At 37.1% G+C, this 15,786-nt stretch overlaps 1 protein-coding gene across 1 annotated transcript in view; it reads right to left on the minus strand.

The window, feature by feature from the left end:
- ABCA13 (ATP binding cassette subfamily A member 13) overlaps positions 1–15,786 on the minus strand; it is a 557,155-nt gene that overhangs the window by 454,076 nt on the left and 87,293 nt on the right. The gene's annotated exons all lie outside the window — the stretch shown is intronic.

Raw genomic sequence — 15,786 nt, forward strand, 5'->3', positions numbered from 1 at the left:
AAAAAAAAAAAAAAAAGGTCTCAAATGATGACCTCAGTTTCGATATAAAGAAAACAGAAATGAAAATTCAGTTAAATTCAAACTAAGTAAGAGAAAGAAAATCACAAAACTCAGAATAGAAATTAAAGAAATAGAAAAAGAAAAATGTTAGAGTAGAATTAACTCTAACACTGGTTAGTAGAAACTAACAATTAACTTTGGTTAGTAGAAGCCAAAGGCTAGTTCTTTGAGAAGATCAATTGTGTTGATAAACCTCTAAGCACAGAGATCAAGAAAAACAGACATACATCATCAGTATCAAGTCTGAGAGAGGTGCTATCACCATGGGTTTTTTAGATATTAAGAAGAAAATAATGACATATTATTTTTAAAGAATCTCTATGACCCTAATTTGGACAATTTAGATTAAAGAAAGCAAATCTTTGAAGGATAGAAACTACCAGACCCTACTCAAGAGGAAATAAATCTGAACAGCCCTATATCTATTAAAGAAGTTGAGTTTGTAAATAAATATTTTCCCTCCAGTAGCATAAAAGGATCAGAGGTTTTGCTAGTGAATTCTGCCAAATATTTATGGGAGAAATAATAGCCACTTAACACAAACTTTTCCAGAAAATTTAAAATAAGATAATACTTCTCACTTCATTCTGTGAGGCTAGAATGCCCTGATACTAAAATGAGATAAAGACAAAATAAGAAAAGAAAACTAAAGACAATATTTCTCATAAGAATTAGTACAAAATGGAGGGAGGGGCAAGATGGCTGACAGGTACCAGCCTCCAACAGAGGCTCCCGTCCAGAGGGAAGGATAAAGTCCAGAAAATACCCAACAAACTTGAACACTAGGAGCCCAGCTGAGAGAGAAGAGTGATATCTGCAGGACACCTCTGCTGAGGCAAGTTGAAACTCCTAGAAAGCAATCTACAGGTACATAATACATCCCAAAGGAAGGCTATCTGTCCCCTCCCCCAAGAAAGTTGTGTTTTTCTCTTTGTTTTCTCTTCATCTGCTCCTGTGAGTTTCCTACTGACGAGCAGTGAACTGAGGACTTATTGTCTCACCTCACGTGTCAGAGCTATAGAAAGTGGGGACTACTCGCCACTACTCCCCTGCTGATACTCCCTCTCACCAGGCAGAAAACCTAATGTTTTGCTGACATTTTGAATTCCCAGTCCACCCTTCCCCCCTTGCCTGCAGAGACAGTAAGAAGAGGCCCAAGAGCAGCATCCCCCTACCACTGCAGGACCAAGTGCCCTGTCCCAGCCCTGCAGCCAAAGAACTGCTTTAGCTACATGTTTCCCACACAGCTGGTGTTCTGCTGTTGCTCAGGGCACTCAAGCAGGGTGAGCAGACCCATTGACCTGTGCATTCCTGGCACCCCAGGCCCAGTGGCCCAAGAACTGCAAGGGGTCGGTCAGTTGAGAGGGAACCACACTGCAATGGTGGTACCCAGAGGCAAAGAGCAGCAGCCACAAGAGCTAGAACAATAAGGCTCACACCCCTGAGGCTTTTCCGGACAGACACACCCTATCTCTCCAGGCAACCAGAGGAAGCCAGCATCTCCTCCAGTGGCAGCCATTGGCTAAATGGTTTTGGAACAGTCTCCAAATGGTGCAAATTCAGGATGGGGCAGAATCAGTGGAAAAACTCTAGTAACCTGAATAACCAGAGTAGATCAACTCCCCCAAGGAAGGAGGGGGCAGTTGCAATTGAAGATCTCATCCATAAACAGATGGCTGAGATGATAAAAATTGAGTTCAGAATCTGGATAGCAAATAAGATTAACAGGATAGAGGAAAGGAGGGAATTACAATTTCAAACTATTCAAGAATAGTCTCAAGAATTCAATGATTTCAAAGATAAAATGACCGAGGATTTTGAAACACTGAGGCAAGAAGTTGCAGCCCTCAAAGATCTGAAAAAGACAGCAGAATCCCTCGGAAACAGAATGGAGCAGGCAAAAGAAAGGATCTCTGACATTGAAGACAAAGTGTCTGAACTTGCCCAAGTGCTCAAGGATGAAGAGAAATGGAGAGCAAAAACAGATCACTCTCTCAGAGAGCTCTGTGATAATTCAAAGAAAACTAATATTTATCTTATAGCAATCCCTGAAGGTGACAAAGTTGCTTCACAAAACACAGAGGCACTTCTTCATGAAATTATGAAACAGAACTTTCCAGATATGCCAGGAGATTCTGATATTCAGATAGCAGACAATTTCAGAACCCCAGTACAACTCAACCTGAACAAGACATCCCCCAGACACATCATAATTAACTTCACTAAAGTTAATATGAAAGATAAAATTCTGAAAGCAGCTAGACATAAGAAAACCATAACCTACAAGGGGAAGAATATTAGAATGACTTCAGATCTCTCTGCTGAAATCTTTCAGGCTAGAAGAGGGTGTTCATCAACTTTTAATCTTCTAAAACAAAATAACTTTCAACCCAGGATCCTGTACCAGGTAAGCTGAATTTCATTTATGATGGAGAAATTAAATACTTTAATGACATTCACATGTTGAAGAAATTTGCCATAACTAAATCAGCCCTCTGGGATATTCTCAGACCTATCCTCCATAATGACCAGTGCAATCCTCCACCACATAAGTAAACTCACACAGAAAATTTTGATCAAATTCCAACTTCCACAGTGGCAAAAGGATTAAAGATGTCCACTGGACTTTTGAAAAACTTGATACCCAAAATTATACCAGGCTTATCAATATTTTCAATCAACGCGAATGGCTTAAATTGCCCTCTAAAGAGGCACAGTCTAGCTGACTGGATACAAAAACTCAGGCCAGATATCTACTGCATACAAGAATCTCATCTTATCTTAAAAGACAAATATAGACCCAAGGTGAAGGGGTGGTCATCTATATTCCAGGCACATGGAAAGCAGAAAAAGGCAGATGTTGGAATCTTATGCGCAGATATAATAGGCTTTAAACCAACAAAGGTAAGCAAGGATAAAGATGGACACTTTATATTTGTTAAGGGTAATACTCAATACAATGAGATTTCAATCATCAATATTTATGTTCCCAACCAGAATGCATCCAATTTATAAATGATACTTTAATAGACATGAGCAACTTGATTTCTCCCAGCTCCATCATAGTCAGAGATTTTAATACTCCTTTGGCAGTGTTGGATAGATCCTCCAACAAGAAGCTTAGCAAAGAAATTTTAGATTTATTCTTAACCATTCGGCACTTGGATTTAACAGACATTTACAGAACACTTCATCCTAACAAAACTGAATACACATTTTTCTCATCGGCCCACGGAACATACTCCAAAATCAACCACATCTTAGGTCGCAAGTCTAACCTCAGCAAATTTAAAAGAATAGAAATTATTCCATGCATCTTCTCAGACCATCATGGAATAAAAGTTGAACTCAGTAACAACAGGAATCTGCAGACTCATACAAAAACATGGAAGCTAAATAACCTTATGCTGAGTGATAGGTGGGTCAGAGATGAGATCAAGAAGGAAATTACCAAATTTTTGGAACAAAATGATAATAAAGACATAAGTTACCAGAACGTCTGGTATACCACAAAGGCAGTCCTAAGAGGAAAATTTATAGCACTGCAAGCCTTTCTTAAGAAAACGGAAAGAGAGGAAGTTAACAACTTAATGGGACATCTCAAGCAACTGGAAAAGGAAGAACACTCCAACCCAAAACCCAGCAGAAGAAAAGAAATAACCAAAATTAGAGCAGAATTAAATGAAATTGAAAAAAAAAGGATTATACAACAGATCAACCAATCAAAAAGTTGGTTTTTTGAAAAGGTCAATAAGATAGATAAACCTTTGGCCAACCTAACCAAGAAAAAAAGAGTAAAATCTCTAATTTCATCAATCAGAAATGATAAGACAGAATAAAAACAGACCCCTCAGAAATTAAAAAATCTTTAATGAATATTACAAGAAACTTTATTCTCAGAAATATGACAATCTGAAGGAAATCGACCGATACTTGGAAGCACACAACCTTCCAAGACTTAGCCAGAATCAAGTGGAAATGTTGAACAGGCCTATATCAAATTCTGAAATAGCATCAACGATACAAAATCTCCCTAAAAGAAAAGCCCAGGACCAGATTGCTTCATGTCAGAATTCTACCAAACCTTTAAAGAGGAAATAGTATGTATACTACTTAACCTTTTCCAAAATATAGAAAAAGACGGAATACTACCCAACACATTCTATGAAGCAAACATCACCATAATCCCCAAACCAGGAAACAACCCAACAAAGAAAATTATAGACCAATATCACTAATGAATATTGATGCGAAAATATTCAACAAGATCCTAACAAACAGAATCCAGCAACACATCAAACAAATTATATACCATGACCAAGTGAGTTTTATCCCAGGATCTCAAGGCTGGTTCAACATACGTAAATCTATAAACATAATTCATCACATGAGCAAATTAAAAACAAAGACAGTGTGATTCTCTCAATTCATGCAGAAAAAGCTTTTGATAATATCCAGCATCTTTTCATGATCAGAACACTTGAAAAAACTGGCAAAGAAGGGACATTTCTCAAATTGATAGAGGCCATCTACAGCAAACCCACAGCCAATATTATACTGAATTGAGTTAAATTGAAATCATTTCCACTCAGATCAGGAATGAGGCAAGGTTGCCCATTGTCTCCATTGCTCTTTAACATTGTAATGGAAGTTTTAGCCACCGCAATTAGGGAAGAAAAGGCAATCAATAGCACTCTGGTAGGCCTAGGTGGGAGGATTGCTTGAAGGCAGGAATTGGCAGCCAGCCTGAACAAGAACAAGACCCTTTCTCTACTAAAAATTGAAAAAATTACCAAGGTGTGATGGTGCACACCTGTAGTCCCACCTACTCGGGGGGAGGAGGATCATGGCAGGAGGATCATGAGCCCAGGAGTTTGAGGTTTCTGTGAGCTATGATCATACCACTGAATACCACCAGTTGGGGGCAACAGAACAAGACTCTGTCTATAAAAACTAAACTAAAGATGCTAAACTTCTAGAAAAGAACATAGGTAAAAATCTTTGTAACCTCAAGTGTTAGCAAAGATTTCTTAGCTATACTACTAAAGGCATGATCCATTAACAGTAAAAGGTAATAAAACCTCATCACAAATAAAACTCTGCTCCTGGATAATGATGTTATAAAGAATGAGAAGACAACACAGAGGATGGGAGAGAATATCTGCAAAGCACAGGTCTGATAAAGAGCTCACAGTCTGAACATATAAGAAAATTTCAAACTAATAAACCACCCAATTTTAAAAGTAGGGGAAAGATTTCAATATCTGATTCATGAATCAAGATACTGATGGCATTTAAACCCATGAAAAAATAGATGTTCAAAGTCATTACTCATAAATGCAAATTAAATCCATGATGAGATAACGCTGCCTGACTATTAGAAGGGCCAAAATTAAAGACTGACCATACTTGGGTTGGCAAGGATGTGGAGTTAAAACTCTCATACCCTGCTGTTGGGAGTATAAAATGGTACACTGAATTTGAAAAGTAGTTTGTCGGGTTCTTAGAAAGTAAAACATATACTTCTCATACAATCTGACCATTTTATTTCTAAAGAAACTAAAGCATATTTCTCAATAAGACTTGTACATGAATGTTTACAGCAGCTTTATTTGTAACAGCCCAAAACAGTAAACAGTACAATTGTGAATTTTGTGAATGGACAGAAAAACTGATACAGTCATACAAAGGAATAACACTCAGCAGTAAAAAGGAGTAAACATACTACCACAACATGAATGCATCGCAAAGTAACTGATACTAATTACTCTAAGGAAAAATATGTCACACTCAGAAAGCACATACTGCATTTATGAAAATTTTTAGAAAATTCAAATTCAACTACAGTGACAGAAAGCAGAACAGTGGTTGCCTGGGGACAGGGCAGGGGGCTGGAGTGGACATTTAGGGAAGAAATGAGAAGAACAGGAAGAATTTTGGGAGAATGACATAGATGTTAACTGTCTTAATTTTATAAATAGATACATATGTCTATATACTAAATTGTATAATTTAAATATGTGTGATTTATTATGTGTCAATTATATTTCAATAAAGCTGCTGCTTTTTAGAGAAATTTCTCTAATTTGAAGCAAGTAATTTAATCTATTTAGTGCTTATTTTAAAAGCAAAATTGCATAAAACTTACATTATACTTCATTGAGTTTCCACTGAAATAGACTGACTTATGTATATAAAATTTTATAAGTATCTAAGGCAGAAAAAAGAGGTGGAAACAATCTCAAAAGTTAGCACAAATGGTATGATTAACATCAGACAAGGAAAAGATTAATGGTAGCAGAGAAGCAAGATGTATTAAAGAATATTTTTAAACCAAATAAATAAAACTGTCCATCTTAAATTCCTTGGCTGTTGTCTGTGATGTATCTTAATTCTGTCACTCATATTTCTGGGGGTGGGGGGGAAGAAAGAACTAATATTTATTGTATACAGTACTGTGCCAGGCATTTTACACACATTATCTTGTTTAATCTTCATAAGAACCCAGTATAGTTAAGCCATATAATTTTTTTTTTGAGACAGAGTCTGAAGCTGTAACCCTGGGTAGAGTGCCTTGGCATCATAGCTCACAGCAACCTCAAACTCTTGGGCTTAAGTGACTCTCTTGCCTCAGCCTCCCAAGTAGCTGGGACTACAGGCACCCACCAAAGCACCCAGCTATTTTTGTTGTTGTTGTTGTTGTTGTTGTTATTGCAGTTGTCATTGTTGTTTTAGGGCTGAGTTCAAACCCACCAGCCTTGGTATATGTGGCCTGTATCCTACCCACTGAGCTATAGGCACAGCCCAAGCCATATAACTTTTATTTTACCAAGAATAAAACTAATTAAGATAGTCTGCTTAATAAAAATCTGTGTCAGATGCAATGTGTGCTCCCAAGTCCATCTGCTTCCAAACTCATGCCAAAATTATTTATAATAATATATTTTCTCCAATTTTAATATTAGGTGTATCCAGATTAAGTAATCTGAAGTATTTGAAGTATTTCTTCAAATTAAAAAGATTAAGTAGTAATCTGAAGTAACTTGAAGTATTTCTTTTTCTATTGTCTATAAGATTTGGCATGATCTGTTTTTTTGAAATTATCTTTTACTTTTATTTATAAATATTGTAATATATTTATACACATAAAATATGTGACATATTTTCTATATATAAATATTTATAAATAGTTGTCTATTTTTTGAGACTTTGGAAAAAACAAAATAAGAAGAAGAAGTTAACTGATCAAAGTATTCTATAATAGACAGACTTTTATCTGACAATGTGAATGTTACTTTCTTTGCATCATTACTATTATTATTGCTTAATATTTCATTGCAGCAATCATCTGATTTCTTTTCTGAATGTATTTATCTTCATTCATTCTTTATGAGGTTTTTGTTCTCAGTCCTTATATTAAATATTGTTATTGTCATTAAATTTAGCCTTTTTAATTCTGTGAAGGTGAAAGTAGAAACCTAATATGCACATGTATAAGTAAGAAAAATAAATAAAAAAAATACCAAGCTGAGTTCATGCTTCATCTGTATAATAAAACTGAACTCCATAAATTTAAATAATTATAGTGGGATCTACTTTCTAGAATAAATAGTATACCACATTCTTATCATGTACAGTTGTTTATAAAATAAGAAATATATAACTAAAAGATGAATGCTCAAAACCAGACTTGTTCTGTTGTTATTCATGTAAGCCAGTATACCTCAGACTTGCTTATGCTTACAAATCATCTGGGTACATCCTGATTCAGCCATTCTGAGTTGTGGCCACAATTCTGTGTGCTTAGCAAGCCCCACATGCTGCAGATATGGCAGGTCCATAGACCACACTCTGAGTAGCAAGGATATAACTAAGTCAAGTGTGTACAATAAATGCAACACAGGCAAAGAGGAGGATTTAGTGTATTAATTTACGTCATTCATTCACCCCCCCATCCATGTTTCCATATGATGGTCAAAATTGTTTTAGGCTACACTCATCACCCAAAGCCGCCTTCTCTAAAAGATCAAATGGAAATACTTGTGATCTGAAGTGACTGAAGCAACTACACTAAGTATTTCAGCACTCTTCTCCCAGTTTCAACATGTTGAATTCTATTCATTCTTTAAGTGCTGGCTCAAACAACTCAAGTTTTTACCTGCTCTGTGCATGAGAGCTTTTTGCTGATGTCCATTTCTAGATGTGTTAATCTCCCACTAACTAGGCCTTTCTTAGGACCCTCTATCAAGCCATGGAATCTCCAGTTAAAAATGATCTCATGCTTATAAAGGTCCAATTTCTTTACAAGAGCCTAGATAAACAGAGATCTAGTCTCTTTTTGATCATCTTCAATAAGAAAGACTTGTTGAGACTGCCCATTTTGATTCTGGAATTCTTTAGCTATTGAAAGTTTTCCCTGAAGACTTCTAGTTAAATATAGAAGATCAAATACATACATTTACCTCCACTTATTCCCAAAATGACTCTAAAAAGACAGTAGAGAATGAAAAAAGAAGGAACAGCAGAGAAGAACTATCAACATTTAGAAGGATAAAAGCAAATGGACACGGGTGCCTGGCATAGCAGAGAAGCAAAAGCTTAACTTGAAGAATGAGAAATCAAAAAAGAGGGAAGTAATTTTCTTTGCAAAATCTCCCAAAGTCTTGTGAACTCAAGCTTTAAGCATCTGACTAGAAGTATGAGGAGTGGAACTAAAAATAGGCAGAGAAGTTTGGATAAAATTTTAAATAAGGAAAAATTGTAGCACACATTCTCTCCATCAGCCTAGTCAGGCAACTGCCCCTCCCCCCTGTCAGTAGCGCAAGAGGAGAGGTTTACCAGCTGGCTGAGAGAAACAGAACTAACCCAGTACTGAACTTGGTGTATCAGGGACAAATGATGATATGAATGTCATAGCACTACAGAAAATATCAAGGAGTAATTTAGCCCATTAATTTTGAACAGTGACATTTTCATCACCCATTTATTTATTTATTGTTATTTATTTTATTTATTGTTTCTTTCCCAGAATGTTGGCAGTTCTGCTTTTTCAACAGTGTGTTGTTAGCAGGTATCTAGAGAATTCTGCTTTCTGGGCTTTGGAGAAAGTTGCCCACCTGAGAGGAACTAATATTAAAGGAACTAATATAAAAGAAACTAATATTTATTGTATACAATATTGTGCTAGGCATTTTACACACATAATATTTTGTTTAATCTTTATAAGAACCCAGTATACTTAAGCCATATACTTTTTATTTTACCAAGAATAAAAGTAATTAAGTTTTAAGTTTTCTGAGAGAAAAGATGCATATCTATACCAATAATTGAGGCTCATCCCATGGGGAGGTTGGCTTACTGCCAGATCATCCTGCAGTGAACCTGTCCAGCTGACAAGTGACCCCTTGGACATAGCACCTCCTGTCAGCACTTTAGTCCCCCACTTGAACATATGAATGAACAGCCTAGGATCATCACATACTGAGATTGCATAGATGGAGAAAAGAAAAGCTCAGAATCAATAGGAAATGCTGATATAAACTTTAAAACATAGGACTGTCTCAGAGTGGCAAAAGAAGAAGAACAAGGGCAGAAAGCTATCTTTAAAGGATATCTTCAGGGCAAAGAAAAGCTCTCAAAAACCAAAAATGTGATAAAAAAATGTTTGAACAAAAGTGTTTAAATAAAATTGAGAAAATATCCCAGAAAGTAGAATAAAAATATTATAAAAGATTATAAAATTAGGGATTCACATGCAAGGTTCAACTGATGGCCAACAACAGGAGCTCCAGGAAAAAAAAATTGTAGGGTTTAAAATTATCAAAGAAATGACACAAAAACATTTTCTAAAACATTTATTTTTATGTCTCATACTAACTTAAGCCTTCTTGAAATTTCAAAATACTGGGAATAAGAAAGAACATTAAATTTTATTAGTGAGAAGGAAAAGGTAAAAGGGTTGCCTGGAAAGGATTAGAAATTTTTCCTAAAGAATTTAACAACAAGAATATTATAAGCTGAATAAAGTTCTTTCCAAACTTTTTCAAGATAGGACTATAGTAAATAAAAATAATTATAAGGAATCATCAGAGAAATGCAAATCATAAATACTCTAAGATACCACCTAACTCCAGTGAGATTAGCCCACATCACAAAGTCCCAAGTCTGCAGATTCTGGCCTGGATGTGGAGAGAAGGGAACACTTTTGCCCTGCTGGTGGGATTGCAAACTAATGCAACCTCTATGAACAAAGTATGGAGAATTCTCAAAGAACTAAAGGTCAACCTTCCGTTTGAATCTCACTACCAGGAATCTACCCAAAAGAATAAAAATCATTTTATCTCAAAGACATTTGCACTAGAATGTTTATTGAAGTGCAATTCACAATTGCCAAGATGCGGAATCAACCCAAGTGCCCATCAACTCATGAATGGATTAACAAACTGTGGTATATGTACACCACGGAGTACATTAGAAAAGCCATTAGAAAAGATAGAAACTTTACATCTTTTGTATTTAACTGGATGGAGTTGAAATAGATTCTGCTTAGTAAAGTATCTCAAGAATAGAAAAAAGTACCCAATGTACTCAATACTAATATGAAACCAATATATGAACAACTACAAGCCCAAAGGAAAGAAAAAACACAAATATAGTCTAGCCACCCGAGTGAAGGGCCCAACTACAACTTGAACTTTACCTTAGATTTGAAAACAATGTAACCTAAATATTTGTACTCTTATATTAATCTGAAATCAAAAAAAAAAAGAAAAACTTGATAGGAATTTGGGATAAATAGACAGGGAAGCTCAGAGCTGAAAGCAATCAGCTCAGAGGCTCTGGTCTTACCTAAAACTCTCACAGACTAAGGGGAAACATACATTGTTCCCAATATGCATAGTATGTGAGGCAAACTCATTCCAAATGTGTATTTCTATACTCAACTAAATCACCAATGAAAGACACTTTCAGATAAATGAGGTCTATAAGAAAAAAGAATTAGCTCCAAAGTATCCTCTAAAAAAGCTGCTGGAAGATATGCTTCTCTAAAACAAGACTGTAAACCAGGGAAGAGACGTGCGGAATCCAGGATGGAAATCAGCTCCAGCCCAGAAAAACAAAGGGGAGACTCTTCAGGATGTAGATGAAGGAACCCCAGGAGGGGTTGCCCTCAAGGACCATGGACTGCCAAACTATGACCATGAAAACCAAAGAGGGTTAAGCCAGCAAGAAAAATAAAAGAAGATATTTATCAATCAGTTAATATTTTTGACCATATTCACAGGTTTTGAGAGTTTCAGTTAAATGGTGATCAATGCATAGAAAACTATCAGATGAAAACCGTAAGACTATTTTTAATTCAGAAAAAACAGATCAGCATACAAGGAAAAATTACATACTCTTAGTTCACCATATGATTCAGAAATGAACACTGTAATGTAGACACAGTGCTCTAAATGCACAGCGTCAGATTAACAAGAATGCGATAAAATCGTGCGGAGGCACAGGGAAGGGAGATGTGTAAGGAAAAGAAGGACATGCAAGAGAAGTGGTCCTGACTTTCCACAGTGGAGACCCAACAAATAAAAGCTAATATGTAGAAATTAGGACTATTTCATTAGCAGAACAGAGATGTTACTTGGACATAAAAAGGCACAAATGCTGAGATGATGGGGGGTCATGGTATATGGCACACCTCTAGGGGGCAGGATACAACTATAAGAGGGACTTGACCTAACAGATGCAGTAACTGTAGCCTAATTCTTTGAACCCTTAGTGAATCCCAAACAATAAAAAATGAAAGTAAAAGCACTGAGATGAATGAGATGGCCTCGTATAAGAACTGGAGTAGGAGAAAGGACTGTTTTACAGTTTGTCTTATATTTGACCTTTTAGAATTAGCCAACTGTGAGCGTTCCAGAAGTCATAATTAGCTTTTTAAGGTGAAAAACATTTTTGTTTTTAAAATTTAATTTTTTATTTGAACCAAAGTCTCTAATCATCAGGGAAATGCAAATCAAAACCACAATGGTTAGGAGTTATCTACCTATCTACCTAGGAGATATCTAACTGGATATCTAACTGGATATCTCCTAACTCCAGTGAGAATGACTTTTATCAAAAAGCCCCAGAACAACAGAAGCTGGTGTAAGAGTGGAGAGAAAGGAACTCTGACAGCTGCTGGTGAGACCACATTTTGCTAAGTGTCCCCTCATCTCCTCCACAGCACAAAATGACCCTGTTAGGAAGGGAGCTCCCAAATCCAAGTTTTTTCCTCAGAACAAAAAAACAAAAACTAGAACTTACTGGCAATGTTCTGGCTCTTCAGGGGCTCTCTCGCCTGCCTGACAGCACTGATGAGAACCATGGCGTGGTTTGGATGCCAGATCGGAAACCCCTGGAAGTGACATCAGTCACCATGGGGTGTTAGAGCCCCAAGGGGTCCACAGGCCCTTACACACCAGAAGTGACCAGTTATGAACACAGAAACATGATTAAAATCCAGCCAAGTCTCCTCAGACACGATGGCCCACAGTTGTAATCCTAGGACTCTAGGAGGCCAAGGCAGGTGGATCCCTTAAGCTCAGTAGTTCAAAACTAGCCTGAGGAAGAGTCAAACCCTATCTCTACTAAAAATATAAAAACCAGCGAGGCATTGTGGCAAGTGCCTGTAGTCTCAATTATTCAGGAGGCTGAGGCCAGAGGATCACTTGAGCCTGAGAGTTTGAGGGTGCCGTGAGGGACGATACCACAGCACACAATCCAGAGCTATAGAGCAAGACTTTGTTCCCCTCTGACCCCTGCCAAAAAAAAAAAAAAACTCTTCCACATACAGGGAAGAGTCTGTAAGATTACTAGCTGATTTCTCAGCAGAAACCTGACAGTCCAGAAGGCAGAAGATGAAATATTTAAAGTAATGAAAGAAAAAAATCAGTTAGCTATGAATACATTCAATAAAATTGTTCTTTAAAAATAGAGGAAAATTAACTTTTATATATAAATAAAATTGAGGGTGTTTATTACCACTTGCCCTGTAAAAAATGCTGAAGAAAGTCCTTCAAGTCAATAAGAAAGGATGTTAGACGGTAATGAAAAGCCCTACAACTAAATAAAGCTCTCCAGCAAAGATAAATACATGGACAAATATTTTTGAAATCTGTATTAGTATAAATTTTGTTTATATCTTCATAATTCCTACCTAGAGTATAAAAAGAGCTTTAAATCTAAATACATGAAAAAGGAAATGAAAAGAAGTAAAATTATCTCTGTTCACAGAAAACATAACTTATGTAGAAAACCCAAAATAGTCCACACCAAAAAATATTAGACCTAATAAACTGATCCACTAAGGTTGAAAAATACAAGATCATTAGGAAAAATCACTTGCATTTCTAAGATATGCCAACAACAAACAGAAAAAGAAATCAAGAAAACAATTCCATTTTCAATACCACCAAAAAGAGAAAAAAATACTTAAAAATAAATTCAATTAAAATGCTGTCCCAGCTATATATTCATACTCTAGCTGAAAATAACACTAAGATTAGATGATGTTGATTTTTAAGGCAAAAACAATGTGAGAGATTGAGCATTATTTCTTAATTACAAAATAGTCCATCCAATAAGAACATACATCAATTGTGAATTTTTTGCACCTAATAATATAACAATATAAATTATATACAGCAAAACCAATAAAACTAAAAAAATGGACAAATTCACCATTTTAGTGAAAAATTTTAATTTTAAGTCGCTGATTGACAATAAAACTATATATGACATATCAAAACATATAGAACATATCTAGAGCTTTTCATAATGGAAAATGTATAGTCTGAAAAGCATATATTAGAAAATAAGAAAGCAAGAAAGTCACAAAGCTAGAAAGAGAACAGCAGTCAAACTAAATTTAGCAGAAGAAAAAATAACAGAGATAAAAGGATAAATTAGTAAAACAGTAAATCTATATACCACAGAGAGGATTTTTAAAAGCCTCTGTTCTTTAATAAGATTAGTTATACTTCTGTGATAGAGAAAGTCCTTTCACAGGAACCTTTCCAAAGGGAACTGGAGCAGGGAGCTTACAGGATTCAGAGGGAGGCTCCCTGGATCTGTGTTCTTGACTCTAACATTTAGTACTTTTGTGACCTAAGCCAGGAGTAAAATCTTTTTGAACCTCTCATCTGAAAATGAAATTGTAACGGTACCTACATCACAGGGTAATATGAAGACTGAGTGAGATTATTACAAAAAAAACAGTAAATATTTGCAGTTATCCGTATTTTCAAGACTTCTGAACATCCAGGCTCCTTGCTGTTCTTGAAAGTCACTCTTTGTAGCCTGGGTTTCTTGAAAATAGTCAGAAGTGGCTGAGAGTATACGATAAAAATGAGGACAAGGAAGAAAAGGAGGAAGCTGAAGTGTAGGGCGAGTATTTAACCCCGGAGGACATGGCCAGCTCACTGGAGAAGTGACCACGCGCCCAGCACCACTCCATGGAGACAGAGCTTTACAGTGTAACCTACAGCAAATGCAAAGACCACCATGGGGTCCTCAGGTCTTACGGAGACTCACAGAGGGAGAATCTGTGGCAGCCTCCAGAAGTAGCAGTTTAAGGAGGAGCAAATAAGCAGTCACAGAAGAGGAACGAGAAACTCCCATTCCCAACCCCACGATTCCCAGGTCTAAGATGCAGGTGTTCTGGGGAGAAGCTGATAACCACACTGGGATGGAGCAGTGTCATGACACACCAGAAAAATGGGGGGACCATGACTCCCTGGGGGAGATGGGAACAGACAACCAGCTCTAGAGCAGGAGGAAGAGAGTCAGAAATCCAGCGTGGCATTTTTTCCAAGAAGAGTATCTTTGAGGGAAAGGAGGACCTTTGTGAATCATGCAATTGTGAGATTATAACATTTACAGTTTAGGGGATTTTTGTTTTTATGGGGCTGGCAAGTAAAGGAGGAAGTGACACATAATGAGAAATATACATGTTTGGTCTCTGCACACAGCTCCTGACCTAAATAGTTGCAATATTGGAATTGAGAAGTGTCTTCCTATATGCTAATGAGACATCCCAGGCTGCTGGACAGCCTCAGAATGGGAGCTGGCTGTGAGGGGGACCAATCCTGCAATTAGAGGGTTGGAACTTGGGGCCCTCCCTCATCCCCTCACCTTTCCCCCATTCTCCAGGAAGGACAGCAAGGCTGGAGGTTGAGTCAGGCACTAATGGCTACTGAGTTAATCAATCATGGCACATAAAGAAGCCTCCATAAAACCCAAAGGATGGAGCTCAGAGAGTGGTAAGGATGGTGGACTTGGGGAGGTGCTGGGAGGTGGTGGGCCCAGGGAGGGCATGGAAGCTCCCCGCCCTCCTCACCAACACAGCCTTCCATACCTTGCCCTATCCCCCTCTTCCACCTGGCTATTCCTGAGTTTTTCCCTTATAATAAACACTAACTGAGCAAGCAAACTGTTTTTCTGAATTGTGTGAGCAATACTAGCAAATTATTGAACACATGAGGGGTCACAGGAATCCAGATTTAAATATGGTTGGTCAGAAGTCTGAAGGGAAGCCTGGACTCAGGGGGTGGGGAGGGCATCTGGAGTGAGCGCAGTCCTGTGGAACTGAGCCCTTAACCTGCAGGGTCTGACACTAACTCTGGGTAGATAGTCTCAGAATTTAAATAAATTGTAGGACATCTAGTTGGTGGCGACGGAGAACTG

This window comes from Otolemur garnettii, unplaced genomic scaffold (assembly GCF_000181295.1).
Source record: "Otolemur garnettii isolate 467f Iridium unplaced genomic scaffold, OtoGar3 scaffold00123, whole genome shotgun sequence".
NCBI classification, from domain to species: Eukaryota; Metazoa; Chordata; class Mammalia; order Primates; family Galagidae; genus Otolemur; species Otolemur garnettii.